General features: G+C 43.5%; 1 protein-coding gene across 1 annotated transcript in view; it reads right to left on the bottom strand.

Annotated features, from left to right (window-relative positions):
* The window catches only part of pdgfc (platelet derived growth factor c), a 79982-nt gene that overhangs the window by 39025 nt on the left and 24665 nt on the right, over positions 1-16292 (bottom strand). The window lies entirely within an intron of this gene.

Below are 16292 nucleotides of genomic sequence, written 5' to 3'. Positions count from 1 at the left end.
GGATGAGCACTTTTCAAAATCAAAAATCCATGTGATAACTTTTGTTGAGGTTTGGTCTGAAGATCACCTGTGCCAATTTCCAAGTCGCCAAACAGGAAGTGAGTTCGTAACTCGGCGATGGTTTGATGTATCAGAATTGATATAGGGATTTGGGACCCCATTCTTAGGAAGAACAAAATCTTCTGCATCATTTGACCACTGGGGGGCACTGTAATAAGCAAAATTGTATTTTGGCTAATAACTGTTGATTTGCTGGCCTTAAATAATGCATTCATGTGTCTGGTGATACTGTGGGAGGTTCCAAGGCCGAGACATGGCAACTTGTCATGTCTTATGGCCTCCATATTGGATTTTATCGAAATGTTTAACATTTTTTCACAGGCCACAAAGTTTGTGCAATCTTCAACAAACTTGGCACAGATGATCTTCAGACCAAGCCTCACATAAGTTATCAGATGGATTTTTGATTTTGAAAACTGTTTGTCCACCACCAAACAGGAACTCTTTCCTGGTGTCGTTTGACCTCTGGGGGTGCTGCAATAAGCAAAAACAACTTTTTGTCTCATAACTGTTTCCTTACGAAAACTGATTCTTGTGTCAGTTGACATAAAACTTACTATCAGTGCTTACAGCCATGCTTTTGACATGATCAGATCAAGTGGCAACTCTGCCCTACTGGACTGCTTGGCCCCCTCGTCGCTGCCTGCAGCTGTATTTCTTAATTTAGTGTTATTCATCATTAAAATGATACATTTTGTGCTTGCTGTGCTTCTGAGTTTCCAGCAGTAGTGTTGATAGAACATCATGGACCAGGGAGGAAGAACATTCCTGTATAAACTGAACCACAGATCCAGTTATAAAACACATCCACTGCTGAGGACAAATCAGACGACAACTCTAACAATCATACTTCAAAAAATATAGCTGCAAGCAGTGATGTGGGGGCCAAGCAGCCCAGCAGGGTAGAGTCACCATGACAACTTGATCTGATTATATTAAAAGCATGGCTGGAAGCACTGATATCAAGTTTTATAACAACTGACCTGACACAAGAATCACTTTTGCTAAGAGAAACACATGAACACTTATGAGGCAAAAAGTTATTTTTTCATATTGTAACGCCCCCCCAGCGGTCAAATGACACAACATTTTTGGCACATCCTCAGGAAGGTGTCTGGAGTCCACATATCAAGTTTGGTGTTGGTGCATGAGAACATTGCTTAGAAACACTCTCACTTCCTCTTTGGTGGCTTTGCTGTTGAATTTAATAGGCTGTAATGGGTGAATGCTTTCTTCAATCGAAAAGCCAACAAATAACTTTTGTGAGGCTTCGCCTGAAGATCATCTGTGCCAAGTTTGCTGAAGATTGGGCAAACTTTGTGGCCTGTGAAAATGTTTTAAATATTTCAATAAAATCCAATATGGCGGCCACAAGAATTAGATTAACATGACAAGTTGGCATGTCTGGCCTTGGGACCTCTGTAAGTATCAATAGACATGTGAATGCGTTATTTCAGGCAAATACATTAACAGTTACTAGCCAAAACACATTTTTTGCTTGTTATAGCGCCTCCCAGTGGTCAAATGATGCAGAATTTTTTTGTGCTTCCTAAGTGTGGGGTCCCGAGTCCATATTTTAAGTCTGGTTTCGATACATCAAACCGTCGCTGAGTTATGACCTCACTTCCTGTTTGGTAACGTTGCCGTCGAATACAATTACAGAACAGGACATGGCTACATGTCCAGACCTGAGGATGAAAAAAAGCATAACTTCAAATGACAATCATGATTTTAGACCAAAGATATGAGCAGTAATGAGCAAAAACATGTTTTACTCATTATAGCGCCACAAATGGTAAAATGGGGCAATTTTCTCTGGACTCCCTTTGGACGGAGTCTTGAGTAAGTCCCCCAAGTTTTGGCGACCTGTGCACCAAATTCAATTGTCAGTGACGGACGAACACTTTCTAAAATCAAAAGTCCATCTGATAACTTTTGTGAGGCTTGGTCTGAAGATAATCTGTGCTAAACTTTTTCATAAAATCCAATATGGCGTAAGTTGACTGCATGGGATGCGTTGAACTTGTCTTGATCCAGGGAATCCAATGGAACCATTTTTGAAAATCGGACATAAAGTTCAAGAGTTACGTGCGAAAACGCACCTCCAAATTTGACCCACTGGTGGCGGTAGAGTGCTCGAGGTGCAGGCATGAAAATTGGCGAAAAGAAAGAGGGGACTGTCCCCAATCATTGTGCCAAGTTACACAATTTTTTACCACACGGTTCTTGGGGATGCCATAGACTCCAACGGTAGAAGAAGAAGAAGAAAAAGATGATGAAGAAAAGGTAGAATCACAATGCGTGCCTAAGCAACTTCGCTGTTTGGCCCCCAATGGTCTCAAGATGGCGCCGGTGACGACGGCCGCTGTCGCTCGGCATCCTCCTCAACTTTGCGTTTTTCTTATTCTTTTAGTATTATTTTCCAGTCTTTTCACGACTTGTCGTGCGCTAATCGCGTACGGCAGACAGGCTCTGCTAGACATCGGTCAAAACCCACAATCTAGTTCGCTACCATCGGACTTTCCTTCTGCTGGATTTAATCTACCTTTGTCACCTTGGCTACCTGGGCAGAAGCGTCGCCGCCGGAGGAGGAGGGCTAAAAGAGCCGGAGTCCTGGTCAGGCTGAGGAACACACCGTTCCCCGCTCCCTAGCGTACTCCTAGCAAACGTTCAATCCTTGGACAACAAACTGGATGAGCTAAGGAGCAGACTGGCCTTCCATCGGGACATAAAAGACTGCAACGCCTTTGTCTTCACAGAGACCTGGCTGGACCCCTTAATCCCCGATTCGGCCATTCTACCTGGGGGTCTCTCCATTTATCGCCAGGACAGGACAATGGAGTCGGGCAAAGGGAAGGGCGGTGGTGTTTGTATCATGGTCAACAACCGGTGGTGTGTGGATGTACAAACAATATCGACAGGGTGCTCTCCTGATCTTGAATACCTCATGATCAAATGCAGACCCTTTTATCTGCCCAGGGAGTTTACAGCGGTGTTTCTCACCGCTGTTTATATCCCCCCACACGCCGACACCACTCAGGCACTGGATACACTGTATAGAGCTATCGAGAAGCAAGAAACCCTGCACCCAGAGGCTGCTTTCATAGTGGCTGGTGACTTTAACAAAGCCAGCCTGAAAAAAGTTCTGCCGAAATATCACCAACATGTGAAATTTCCAACGCGTGGTGAAAACATCTTGGATCATGCTTACTCTCCGTTCAGTGAAGCCTACAAAGCCCTCCCTCGCCCATCCTTCGGCAAATCAGATCACGCCTCGGTCCTGCTGCTGCCAGCCTATAGGCAGAAACTGAAGCATGAGCAGCCCGTGACGCGCACAGTGCAACGCTGGACAGACCAATCAGACGCCGTCCTGCGGCACTGCTTCCGCACCACGGACTGGGATGTTTTCCGGATCGCGTCTAACGATATCAACGAGTACACTGAGCACGTAACGGGCTACATAAACGAATGCATTGATGACGTTGTACCGTGGAAAACTGTACGAACATATCCAAATCAAAAGCCGTGGGTTAACGGCGAAGTTTGTTTGGCGCTCAGAGCACGGACAGCAGCCTTTCACTCCGGTGACACAGTTGAATACAGGAAAGCCCGGTACACGCTCAGGAAGACAATAAAAACGGCAAAACGCCAATACAGGGAAAAGATGGAGACATGTTACAGTGGCTCCAACACCAAGCACATGTGGAGTGGACTAAGGAACATCACAGACTTCAAAGGGAAAGGCTGCAGCATGGGGGAGGTGTCTGTTTCTCTCCCAGAGGAGCTAAATTCCTTCTATGCTCGCTTTGAGAGCAACACTAACCCGGTCCTACTGCTAGAACAGGACAACTGCCCGCTCCAGCTATCTCAGGCAGACGTGTGTAAATCTTTCAGAGGGGTAAACACACGTAAAGCTCCTGGTCCTGACAATATCCCGGGCCGCGCTCTCAAAGCATGCGCATACGAACTGGCAGATGTCTTCACAAACATCTTCAACCTTTCCCTGAAACAGTCTGTAGTCCCCTTATGCTTCAAGAAGACCACCATCATTCCAGTCCCAAGGAAAACAAACGTGAGTTGCCTTAATGACTACCGCCCAATAGCACTCACCTCCATCGTGATGAAGTGTTTTGAACGTATGGTCAAAACTCACATCACATCCACCCTGCCCACCACACTAGACCCACTCCAGTTTGCCTACAGACCAAACAGGTCCACAGATGACGCGATAGCGTTCGCACTGCACACCACCCTCTCACACCTGGACCGGAAAAACATCTATGTGCGAATGCTGTTCATTGATTACAGCTCTGCCTTTAACACCATAGTGCCGTCCAGACTCGTCTCAAAGCTCCAAGACCTGCGCATCAGCCCCTCCCTGTGCAGATGGATCATGGACTTCCTGACAGGCAGACCCCAGGCAGTAAGGATCGGCAGCGTCACCTCCTCCACATTAATTCTCAGCACTAGTGCCCCCCAAGGATGTGTGCTCAGCCCCCTGCTGTTCTCCCTGTTCACCCACGACTGCACGGCCTCACAAAGCTCCAACACCGTCATCAAGTTCGCTGATGACACCACCATCATCGGCTGCATCACTGACGGTGATGAGTCTGCTTACAGAGCTGAGGTGAGAGCCCTGACATCGTGGTGTCAGGACAACAACCTCCTGCTCAATGTCAGCAAGACAAAGGAGCTGATCGTGGACTACAGGAGACTGCAGGGAGAGGGACACACCTCCATCCACATCGGGGATACAGCTGTGGAGAGGGTCAGCAGCTTCAGATTCCTGGGGATTAACATCAGCGAGGATCTAAGCTGGTCACACCACGCAGGAGTGGTCGTGAAAGCAGCAAGACAGCAGCTCTTCTTCCTCCAACGACTGAGAAGGTTCGGGATGGACCCCAGGATACTCACCAACTTCTACAGGTGTACCATAGAGAGTATCCTGACTGGCAGCATCACGGCCTGGTATGGCAGCTGCACTGCTCATGACCGCAAAGCTCTGCAGAGGGTGGTCAGATCAGCGCAGCGCATCACCAGGACTGAGCTGCCAGCCATCCAGGACCTCTACAGCCAGCGCTGCAGGAGGAAGGCACAGCGGATCCTCGCTGACCCCAGCCATCCCAGCCACAGACTGTTCACACTCCTGCCATCCGGCAAACGGTACAGGAGCATCCGGACCCGTACCAGCAGGTTCAGAGACAGCTTCTTCCCTCAAGCAGTCAGACTCCTGAACCACTGACACTACACTTGCAGACACTGCTCGGACCCTCAACCCTCGGACTGATAACTGTCTGTATACATATATTGCACTAAAGAACTCAATATTGCACTACACCACAACCGTCTATGCTGCTGCACATGCTGTTGCACAAGCACTTTAAGATTGTTCCACTCAGGACTGATCACCCACTACTCTCTCTATACTCCTACTCTTATACCTCTATATTTATATTTCTACGGCTCTGTACATTCTATTTATGCACATGTACATAATATTTCCCCCTATATATCTCCCTATAGAACCCCTACATCTACCTTTATTGTTCTTTATTATATTACTGTTGTTATTTAACTGCTACTCTTGCAAGTTGCGCTGGCCCCAAGCCCAAGAATTTCATTGCTGATAATGATGTCTACAATTGTTATCTAGTAAATGACAATAAAACTTGAAACCTGAAACAATAAGAATTATAAGGAAACTAAAGTGTAATTCACCATAACATGGTAAGTCAAGTAGAATGAGCTTAGCTTTATGGTGCACTGTCATGGACAGTGTCCAGTGATTTTCTGTGTATCTGTGAAATATCATGCAGTAATGCTGCATTGCCTTAATTAAACTCTCATAAAAAAAAAGGAAAAAAGAAAGATGAAAGGATTGATAGAAACCACTGCAGAACATGACATTACTGTTGGCAATAGCAGATGGAAGGAAGAAAGATAGCAAGGTTAGCAAAATCATTATTTTTGCCTCTAAATAAAAGTACCTACTTCACTGAAGCCTTCAGCATGTGTCAAACTTTTTTTTTTTCAGCATATACTTAAATGATAAGCCAAACTCTATTGCAAGTCTGTTTTCAGTGGCACAATCAAAAGAGGACTCACCGTGAGTGGGAGACGAGTGGCTGTGCTGGGCCTCACAGCTTAAAGCAAAGCCATTATTACAAAAGTGCTCTTAAAACAAAACGCTGCTGATGGTTTAGAGCATGCCTGCACATGTTTTTCAAGATTTGCTCAATCTCATTTGAACTTTCCTTTAAATTTGTGTTGTTGTGCCAGATAAATGTGGCGTTCACAGTGTCTGTCTGCTGTGGCTGAGCAAAATTATATTAAAATATGGCTTCAAGCAGCGATGTTGGGGCCAAGCAGTCCAGCAGGGCACAGGCGACCTGGCAACTTGATCTGATCATGTTAATAGCGTGGCTTTAAGCACTGATAGCAAATTTTATGGCACCTGATCTGACACAAGAATCAGTTTTGCTAAGAGAAACACATGAAAACTTAAAACGTAAAAAGATGTCTTTGCTTATTGCAGTGCCCCCCAGAGGACAAATAACTCGGCTTGGTCCAAGGATTCCAATGGTACCTCATTTTTGGAAATTGGGCAAATGGTTCAAAAGTTGCATGCGTGAATGGACCTCCAACTTTCGTCCTACTGGTGGCGCTAGACCACTCAAGATGCAGACATGAAAACTGGTGAAAAGAATGAGGGGACTGTCCCCAATGTGTGTGCCAAATTTCACTACTTTTTGTGAAAGCAGCACTGAGGGGACCAAGCAGCCCAGTAGGGCAGAGTTGACATGGCAGCTTGATCTGATAATGTTGAAATCGTGGCTGTAAGCACTGTAAGATTATAGTGACATCTGAACAGACATGGTTCATGATAGGAGAACTGTTTAACCTGATGGTCTTATTACCATAGATACAAAGTAAGCTTCACACCTTTGGCGCCGCGTTACTGTTGCAGCCAAGAGCAATTGATTAAGGCAAAATACAACCGGCAATGGGCGAATGGCAGCCCTCACAGACAAAAAGGGGAATTTAGCATTAACACCTAGATTCTGATTTGCATCAAGCAACGTTGTACACCTGTTGTCTGTTTGCTTCATGGTATAAAAGGCCGATCACGGTAACAGTTCTCTGAGTTAAGCTGCGGCGCAAGCGGACTTGCTGTCGGGTTCCACCACCACCAAATAAAGCTTTTCTCCAAGCGCGCTTTTGCTCCGGTTCGTTTACTTGTAAAATCACAAGAAAATCCAACAGCACTGATAGCAAGTTTTATGACAACTGACCAAAGATTTGGTGTAACAGAGACATGAGCTCACGCTCAGTTTGGATCGTTTGCCTTTGATTTGGCTGTAATGGATGAATGTTTTCAAAAATCAAAAATCCATCTAATTATTTTCATGAAGCTTGGTGCAAAGATCATCTAGGCCAAATGTTATAAAGATTGGACAATATTTGTGGCCTGTGAAAATTTTCTTAATTTTTTCCAAAACAAACAAACATAAAAAAAAAAATACCAGGCGTGTCAATTAAGTAGACATTTATAATTTGCTATGTCTGACTCAAGAATCACTTTTGTGAGAGAAACACATGAACACTTACAAGGAAAAAAGTTGTTTTTGCTTATTGCAGCGCCCGTTCTAGGGGCTGCCATAGACTCCAATGGCAGAAGAAGAAGAAGAAGAAGGAGAAAAGGTAAAAACACAATGGGTGCCTACGCAGCTTTGCGTCTTGGCCCCCAACATGATCATATAATCTTGAAAATACATATATATACACATATATACATATATATATATATAGATATATGGTGTGTGTATGTATATACATACATTACATACATACATACATACTGAAGCAAGGGGGCTATATATATGCTGTATATGTTGTAGGTGCACCATACTGCACATAATTCACAGCCAGCCTTTTTCTGGACAGTTGTGTCATTTGTTGATGACGTGCTGTTCTGCGACTTGTTTCGTGTGTGTTTACTGTTACTGACTGGTGCTGCTGTTTGAGCACGATTAAAAAGTTCCCCGGTTCGGGCATTTATAAACTGCCTCTCTCCATGTATCTCTGCTTTCTATATATAGGTGTAGGTATGTGTTTTATTCTACAACATTTCTTCCAAATAAAAATATTGTGATTTAGAGCATTTATTTGCAGAAAATGGACAACTGGTCAAAATAACAAAAAAAAATATACAGTGTTTTAAGACCTCGAATAATGCAAAGAAAACAAGTTCATATTCATTTTTACACAACACAATATTAATGTTTGAACTTAGGAAGAGTTCAGAAATCAGTATTTGGTGGAATAACCCTGATTTTTAATCACAGTTTTCATGCGTCTAGGCATGCTCTCCACCAGTCTTTCACACTGCTGTTGGGTGACTTTATGCCACTCCTGGTGCAAAAATTCAAGCAGCTTGGCTTTGTTTGATGGCTTGTGACCATCCGTCTTCCTCTTGATCACATTCCAGAGGTTTTCAATGGAGTTCAGATCTGGAGATTGGGCTGACCATGACAGGGTCTTGATCTGGTGGTCCTCCATCCACACCTTGATTGACCTGGCTGTGTGGCATGGAGCATTGTCCTGCTGGAAAAAACAAATCCTCAGAGTTGGGGAACATTGTACGAGCAGAAGGAAGCAAGTTTTCTTCCAGGATAACCTTTTACTTGGCTTGAGTCATGCGCCCTTTGCAAAGACGAATCTGCTCAATTCCAGTCTTGCTGAAGCACCCCCCAGATCATCACTGATTCTCCACCAAATTTCACAGTGGGTGCAAGACACTAGGCGCTTTCGGACCGAACAATTCTAGGGTCTCATTTGATAGGAACTACACCCTGGGGAGCTCCCCTAGAACTACATACGTTCTAGGGCTTTTCTGTTTGCATTTGCACCGCCAGTAGGAACGCTGAAGTGACGTAAGCCGGCCGGCGGTATAGCAGCTAAGAGCTGTTGTTTACGACTAACCAGGATAGATGCGCATTTTTAAGTACAAATTTCATGACTTTTAAGACCTTTTAAATACCCCCAAAAGGAAAAAAAAAATACCATTACTGCGGCAAAAGAAATCGACAAACTAGACTACAGTATACACAATTAATGAGTTTTATTGAATTTGAATAACAGAAATATTGCGTGCACATTAGATAACATAACTGCGTTCTCATTAACAAAAATAAAACTATGGCGATAGACCCAGTCCAATGGACAAAAAATGTCCCCCTGTATTTATGCATGTACCACCGCAGTAGCAGTGAATGACTCAATGGGCATAGTACTTTTCAGGTGCTAGCGTAGAGCTTGTGCCTGACGCTTGCTCGCAGCATCGTAATTTTTTTTTTTCCCCCTTTTTCCCCACGGCAACCCTCAGATCGTAAGCTGGATAAACACATTCTTATTTTAGGTTAAAATGCAGATCACAGCCACACAAGCGGACACACAAGCACCTACCGAAGCGGAGTGTACGCTACCTCTTCAATGTACAAATATACATTGGACGTTGCAGAAATGGTCATTGCTGGGGGATATAAAATACCGGTAAAATAAAATATAAAAACCATATCTCCCCTCCTACAATTCCAAACATTTTAAGACATTTTTAGACATGTATATCAAAAACTAAATGTAATACATTCTAAGACTTTATATTTTGCACGGATCTTTAAAAATGGTGGTTGCAATCATCGTATACCTGCGTCTGCCCCTCAAAACAGCATTCTAAGAACTATGATCGTTCTAAGTTCCTGCGGTGCAAACACACTAAAGAGGGGTACTTTCTTCAACAGTTCTAAGAACTATGGAAAAGTTCCTCCCGTGCGAAAGCGCCTACTGTGGCTTGTAGGCCTCTCCAGATCTCCGTCTAACCATTAGACGACCAGGTGTTGGGTAGAGCTGAAAACTGGACTCCTCAGAGAAGATGACCTTACTCCAGTCCTCTACAGTCCAATCCTTATGGTCTTTTGCAAACCTCAACCTGGCTCTTCTTTGCTTCTCAACGATGAACGGCTTTGTTCTAGCTTTGACGACCTCAGCCCTGCACCTGGCAGCCTGTTTCGAACCGTTCTAGCTGTGCAGTTCACCCCAGCTGCCGTTTGCCATTCTTTTTGTTGGTCACTTGATGTCATCCATCGGAGTGACATTTGAATGGGGTGGCTTTGTTGTCCCCAGAGTCTGCTGCTTGAACTTGTTCTTATGAACTGCCATCTTTGAAATCTTAAGGATGGAAGCAACCTTATGGTCACTGTATCCCTCTGCCAGTAAAGCCAGAATGGATCCCTTCTTTTCCTCATGCAAAACTTTTCTTTTCAACTGTTTTGGCATGGTCAATAGTTTTTTTTTTTTAATTCCAGTTACTTTTGAGGTACTACCAGCAGTGTTTTTGACATCCAGCTGGTCCTACTGCAAAAGGATAGTGATGACCACAAGGGTGGTTTTTATACTTTTCCTCATTAAATAAGATTTGGTTCAGGTGATCACCTAAACAGTGCCTCATTAAGTAGAATCAGGTGTGCTTGTGTTGGAATTCAACAGACACTGGAATGGAATGGCTGCCATACATGTAGAGATGCTGATTTAAGAGAAATTTGGAGTGGCCTCTTAATTTTTTCCAGATATATATATATATATATATATATATATATATACATATATGAGTGGCTGGATAGCTCAGTTGGTAACACCACTGCAGAATATTGTGGGTTCGAATCCTGGACGGCACCTGGCCCTGACATGATCCATGCCTACTGGCTAAAGAAGCTAATGTCACTCCATGAGCGCCTGGCTACACAGATTTTCCAGCTGATAATGCATGGGACCCACCCTGAATGACTAACCAGAGGTAGGACAGTCCTGATCTCGAAGGATCCCCAGAAGTGAGCAGCCCCGTCCAACTACAGGCCAATAACCTGCCTCTGCACAACATGGAAACTCCTGTCAGGCAACATAGTGGATTAAATGAGTAGGCACATGGCTCAATACATGAGCAGGGCCCAGAAAGGTATCAGAAAGAACACCAGAGGAGCAAAACACCAGCTACTGGTAGATAAGACAGTCGCTCGAGACTGCAAGAACAGACAGACCAACCTAGGCACCGCCTGGATTGACTACAAGAAAGGGTGTGCCTACTCATGCCTCACACATGGATCCTAGAATGCTTGAAACTTTATAACATCAACAGGTCACTAAGAGCCTTCATCAAGAACTCAATGGGGCTGTGGAAAACAACACTAGAGGCCAACATCAAACCAATAGCACAAATCGCCATCAAGTGCGGCTTCTACCAAAGAGATGCTTTGTTCCCGCTGCTGTTCTGCATAGGCCTGAACCCCCTCAGCGAAATCATCACAAAGAGTGGCTATGGCTACCGACTATGGAACGGAGCAACCATCAGCCACCTCCTCTACATGGATGACATAAAACTGTACGCCAGGAGTGAGTGAGACATCGACTCACTGATCCACACCACTAGGATCTACAGCAATGACATTGGTATGTCATTTGGGCTTGAGAAGTGTGGTCAGTTGGTAACAAAGAAAGGGAAGGTGGTCAGAACTGAGGGGATTGTAAGAACTGAGGGGATTGTACTACCAGAGGGCAACATAGCAGATGTCAAGGAAAGCTACAAGTACCTTGGAATCCCACAGGCAAATGCAAAATCACGAAGAGATCGCTAGGAAAGCAGCAACTGCCAAATACCTGCAGAGAGTAAGGCAAGTCCTGAGAAGTCAGCTGAATGGGAAAAACAAGGTCCAAGCTATCAACATCTATGCCCTGCCAGTCATCAGATACCCCGCTGGAGTAATAAGCTGGCCAAAGGAGGTAGAAGCCACTGACATCAAGACAAGAAAGCTCCCTACAATGCATGGAGAATTTCACCCAAAATCCAGAGAGACAGTACACTAAGCGGAGTGAAGGAGGCCGAGGACTAGTGAGCATCACAGCTACTATCTGGGATGAGACAACAAAGATCCAAGACTACATCAGGAAGATGGCCCCAAGTGATGAAGTGCTTAGTGAATACCTCAGGCAGCAGAAACCTCTGAAGGAAGAAGAACAGGAGCAGGAACCATCATGGAAGGATAAGCCCCTGCACGGCATGTACCACCATCAAATAGAGGAAGTGGCTGACATTGAGATATCCTACCGGTGGCTAGACAAGGCTGGATTGAAGGACAGCACAGAGGCACTGATCATGGCAGCACGGGAACAGGCCCTGAGTACAAGATCAAGAGAGGTGTAGGTCTACCACACCAGACAGGACCCCAGGTGCAGGCTGTGCAACGACGCCTTTGAGACAATCCAGCACATAACAGCAGGGTGTAAGACACTAGCAGGCAGGGCGTACAGGAACGCAATAACCAAGTAGCAGGCATAGTATACAGGAACATCTGTGCTGAGTATGAACTGGAAGTCCAATGGTCAAAATGGGAAACACCCCCAAAGGTGGTGGAGAACTACAGGGATAAGATCCTGCGAGGCTTCCAGATACAGACTGACAAGTTGGTTATGGCTAATCAACTGGACAGAGTGATGGTGGACAAGAAAGCCGTAGTGATAGACATAGCAGTCCCAAGCGACAGCAACATCAGGAAGAAGGAACATGAGAAACTCGAGAAAAATCAAGGGCTGAAAGAAGAGCTAGAAAAGATGTGGAAGGTGAAGGTAACAGTGGTCCCTGTGGTAATTGGAACACTTGGAACTGTGACCCCCAAACTGGGAGAGTGGCTCCAACAGATCCCAGGAAGAACATCCGAGATCTTTGTCCAAAAGAGCTCAGTCCTAGGAACAGCTAAGATACTCCGTAGGACCCTCAAGCTCCCAGGCCTCTGGTGGAGGACCTGAGCTTGGAGGGGAAATAAGACTGCTCACAGAGGTGAGGGGGGAATTTTATCTCTATCTATCTATCTATCTATCTATCTATCTATCTATCTATCTATAAAGTAAATCAGTATCAGCGTTTATAACGGCCGATAAATGATAATTAAGCAAGAAACAGAGAGACAGAAGATGGATCCTTCAACCATGTTATGACATTCATGTAAGCCATGCCTGGTTTTGCTGCAGTAACATGAAAGCCGGTACAGTCAGTCAAACATCAAAATTACCTTTAGCGTCACAGTAGTTAAGTGGTGTAGGCTAAGCTGTTGACAAACTTGATTGTAGGTTTATTTATAGTACAGTGTGGCAGTTCTGGCGAGTAAATGAACAACGCTCCTATCATTTCTCCCTTATCACTAAAAATTCTCTGGTAACATCGCTTACAGCAGCTTATTACACTGTCCATTGCTAAATTAGGTTACTAACAACGCTAGCTAATGCCATGTTAGCGAGTGGAAGCTCGCTAACGTTAATGAGGCATTAAACTGTAGTGTTTAACTTATTCTGTGTAAATGAAGCAATGGTAAATATAACTGCAACTCCCATGCTTGCAGTTACAGTTGATATACTTTTGTACTATTTGTACTATTTATGACAATAAAACAAGTTTATTTATTTTAAACTGCATTATGTCATGTTATCTTAGTGAGGACTCTTATAACTACACATAACAAATATTAGGGAAAATCTTTGCGTTATGTGTTTCTGAAAAAAAAAAAAAATCGGCCCATGTATCATTATCGGATTTTTAAATCCTCAGATATTAAAATTGGTATCAGTCTGAAAGATCCTATATTGGTCAGGCTCTAATACACACACACACACACACACATATAAATATATATATCAAAATAAAGGTGTGAGTTGAAGCCAGTCACATACACAGTAATCACACACACACACACACACACAGAGTTTTCTGCTACTTTGGCCAGCTTTAAAAATGTGTTTCTCCTTGGGGTGATGCACGATAATTACTTTTTTCGAGCACACACACACACACACCTCGGAGAGCTGCTCACACAAACCCTCTCTGTTCCACAACGGGCCAGCCTTATCCATTTCCAAACAGAACCAGTTATGTAAAGTCTCTACTGCAGTGGGGAACACTGATGGCACTAAGTGTGTGACTATATCTGTGTGTTTGATATTTATATTGATTTACACAAGAAGTAAACCTACTTGAAGTGAATAATGTGGCTATGGATGTTTAATATTAAATTGAATGGAGTTTTAATCAATTTTGCCCAGCTTTATTCTGTTCTACTTTAGAGGAAAAGTTACCAGAGAGATACTGATACAAATGTGAACATGGAGAACGTTGAAATGCAACACCAAAGCAGCCTTTTACAGGCCTGTCACATCCACCGCTCTGCCAATAATTTTAACACACATGAACACAGATACAGACACACACACACACACGAACACAATCTAAATAGAGTGCTGCAGGGCAGATAAACAAGCAAAAACAATCTGAAAACATGTTGTCCTGAGAGAGTCCATTAACAGAGTGTATGTGTCCTGTATGACATCACACCGCAACGCTGATCTGTATGACATCACGTCGTGATGCTGATCTGTATGACATCACATCATGACACTGATCTGCAGTAATATTAGGAGTGTAGTTCATTACCTACTGCCACTTATTAGCTGGTGACACACGTCCCACATTGATTCATGTTTGGTGTGACCTTAACAACCTGTGACGTGCCAATGGATTCAAACACCCACCATCTCTACCATCTCACCAGCCACCAAGGAACAAACCTGACCTGGTTCTGTGTCCAAACAGAGACATGCCCTTTGTTCTAGTCTCCATGTTGATTTAAAATGCTTCCTCAGGGAGAAGGAAGCATTTTAAATCATGCCAGTTGATCGGGATAATCTTCTTTGATGTATACATCTGCTCTCATGAAGTACTCTGTAGGACAGTATCGTTTTATTATGTTTTAAGGCTGATTCTCTTCCCATGTAAGACAAGACACATCATGTGCTCTGTTATATAAACAGGTACAACTCACACTTTGCCAGCCAAGTTCTATTTTGATGTGTTTTGACAGACAGACTGATGGGTGGTTTCATTTCAAAACATGTTCTTAGATAGAAAGACATCACAGTCTCATTCTCTCTCTCTCTCTCTCTCTCTCTCTCTCTCTCTCTCTCTCTCTCTCTCTCTCTCCCTTTCTCTCTCTCTGATTTCAAAAGATTTTATAAGCAAAATATGTTTAATAAATAAACATATAAATACAAATCATCGGGAAGGCACTCTCAGTGATGTGTGTGAACATGAGGAACTTCTCATGGCATTTCTTCCAGGCATTTTAAATTAGGTTTTGGCTTTTACTAATTTCAGTGTCATTTTCTAATATTTCAAATACTCTCTTTTTTCCTTCTCTCCTCTATTTTCTCATACGTTTCTAATATCTTGTGGCCTACAGTATAGCAGGCCTTCAGTTATGGTGAGAATACTGAGAGAACAGAGTCCTTTGTCCAACAACAACCTGTGTTTAATTACACTACCGCAAATGTGGAGTAGCATGATTGTTCATAGCGTACATTACATTATGGTTAATGGATGTATACATGCCACAGTAGGGCACACATGGTCCTAATGAAAACATGGCAAGACTTCTAAAACACACACTGGCAATTACAAACTGACATATGCTTTTGGGAAACATTCCCATACATAAGCTAAATCCCTGAGAAAAATCCACCAAAGTGGAGTTCCTGTATGGTTTCTGTATATCATTATTAAGAGCAGAAAAGGAGGTGTGTGTGTATGTGTGTGTGGGGGGGTGCTCTCTGGTTTTACAATCACAGTGACTGAGAATGTGGCTCTGATAGAAGCTTAAATAAAACTTTTCTGACACATGCCAAACAATATGAAGTCTGACAAGAACGCATCTCACTGTCTCACTCCACACAGATACTCTCATTCTCTTTTTTCATTTTACTGGCTGTGTCAAAATTGGCTTTTAACACTAAGCACAATTAACTTTTTTCTAAATCAGTACAGTACATGAAAGGAACAAAGTCATGGACATTGACTGTTGCTAAGGGCTCTGAGTTCAGTTTAATTTTTGACTCTTTATTCATGAAATGAGTTGAATCTGGGCTTCATGATGATCTCATTCACACAGGACACAAATGTCACACAGAGATCAGAGACTGGCCTCCTGGGTACATTACCTCAAACATGACTCGTGTTTGACCCACTTCTTTTTTTTCTCTCTCTCTCGGTCTCTCTCTCTTTCTCCCACAAAACAGTTCTCTGATTAATATAGGAAGCTGGACTTGAATAAATAGTCCGTTACAGAGCCACCATTGTGGTT

The sequence above is a fragment of the Chanos chanos genome, chromosome 1 (assembly GCF_902362185.1).
Source record: "Chanos chanos chromosome 1, fChaCha1.1, whole genome shotgun sequence".
In the NCBI taxonomy this organism is placed as follows: domain Eukaryota; kingdom Metazoa; phylum Chordata; class Actinopteri; order Gonorynchiformes; family Chanidae; genus Chanos; species Chanos chanos.
Note: the sequence above shows the minus strand (reverse complement) of the source record. Positions and strands in the feature narration are given on the sequence as shown.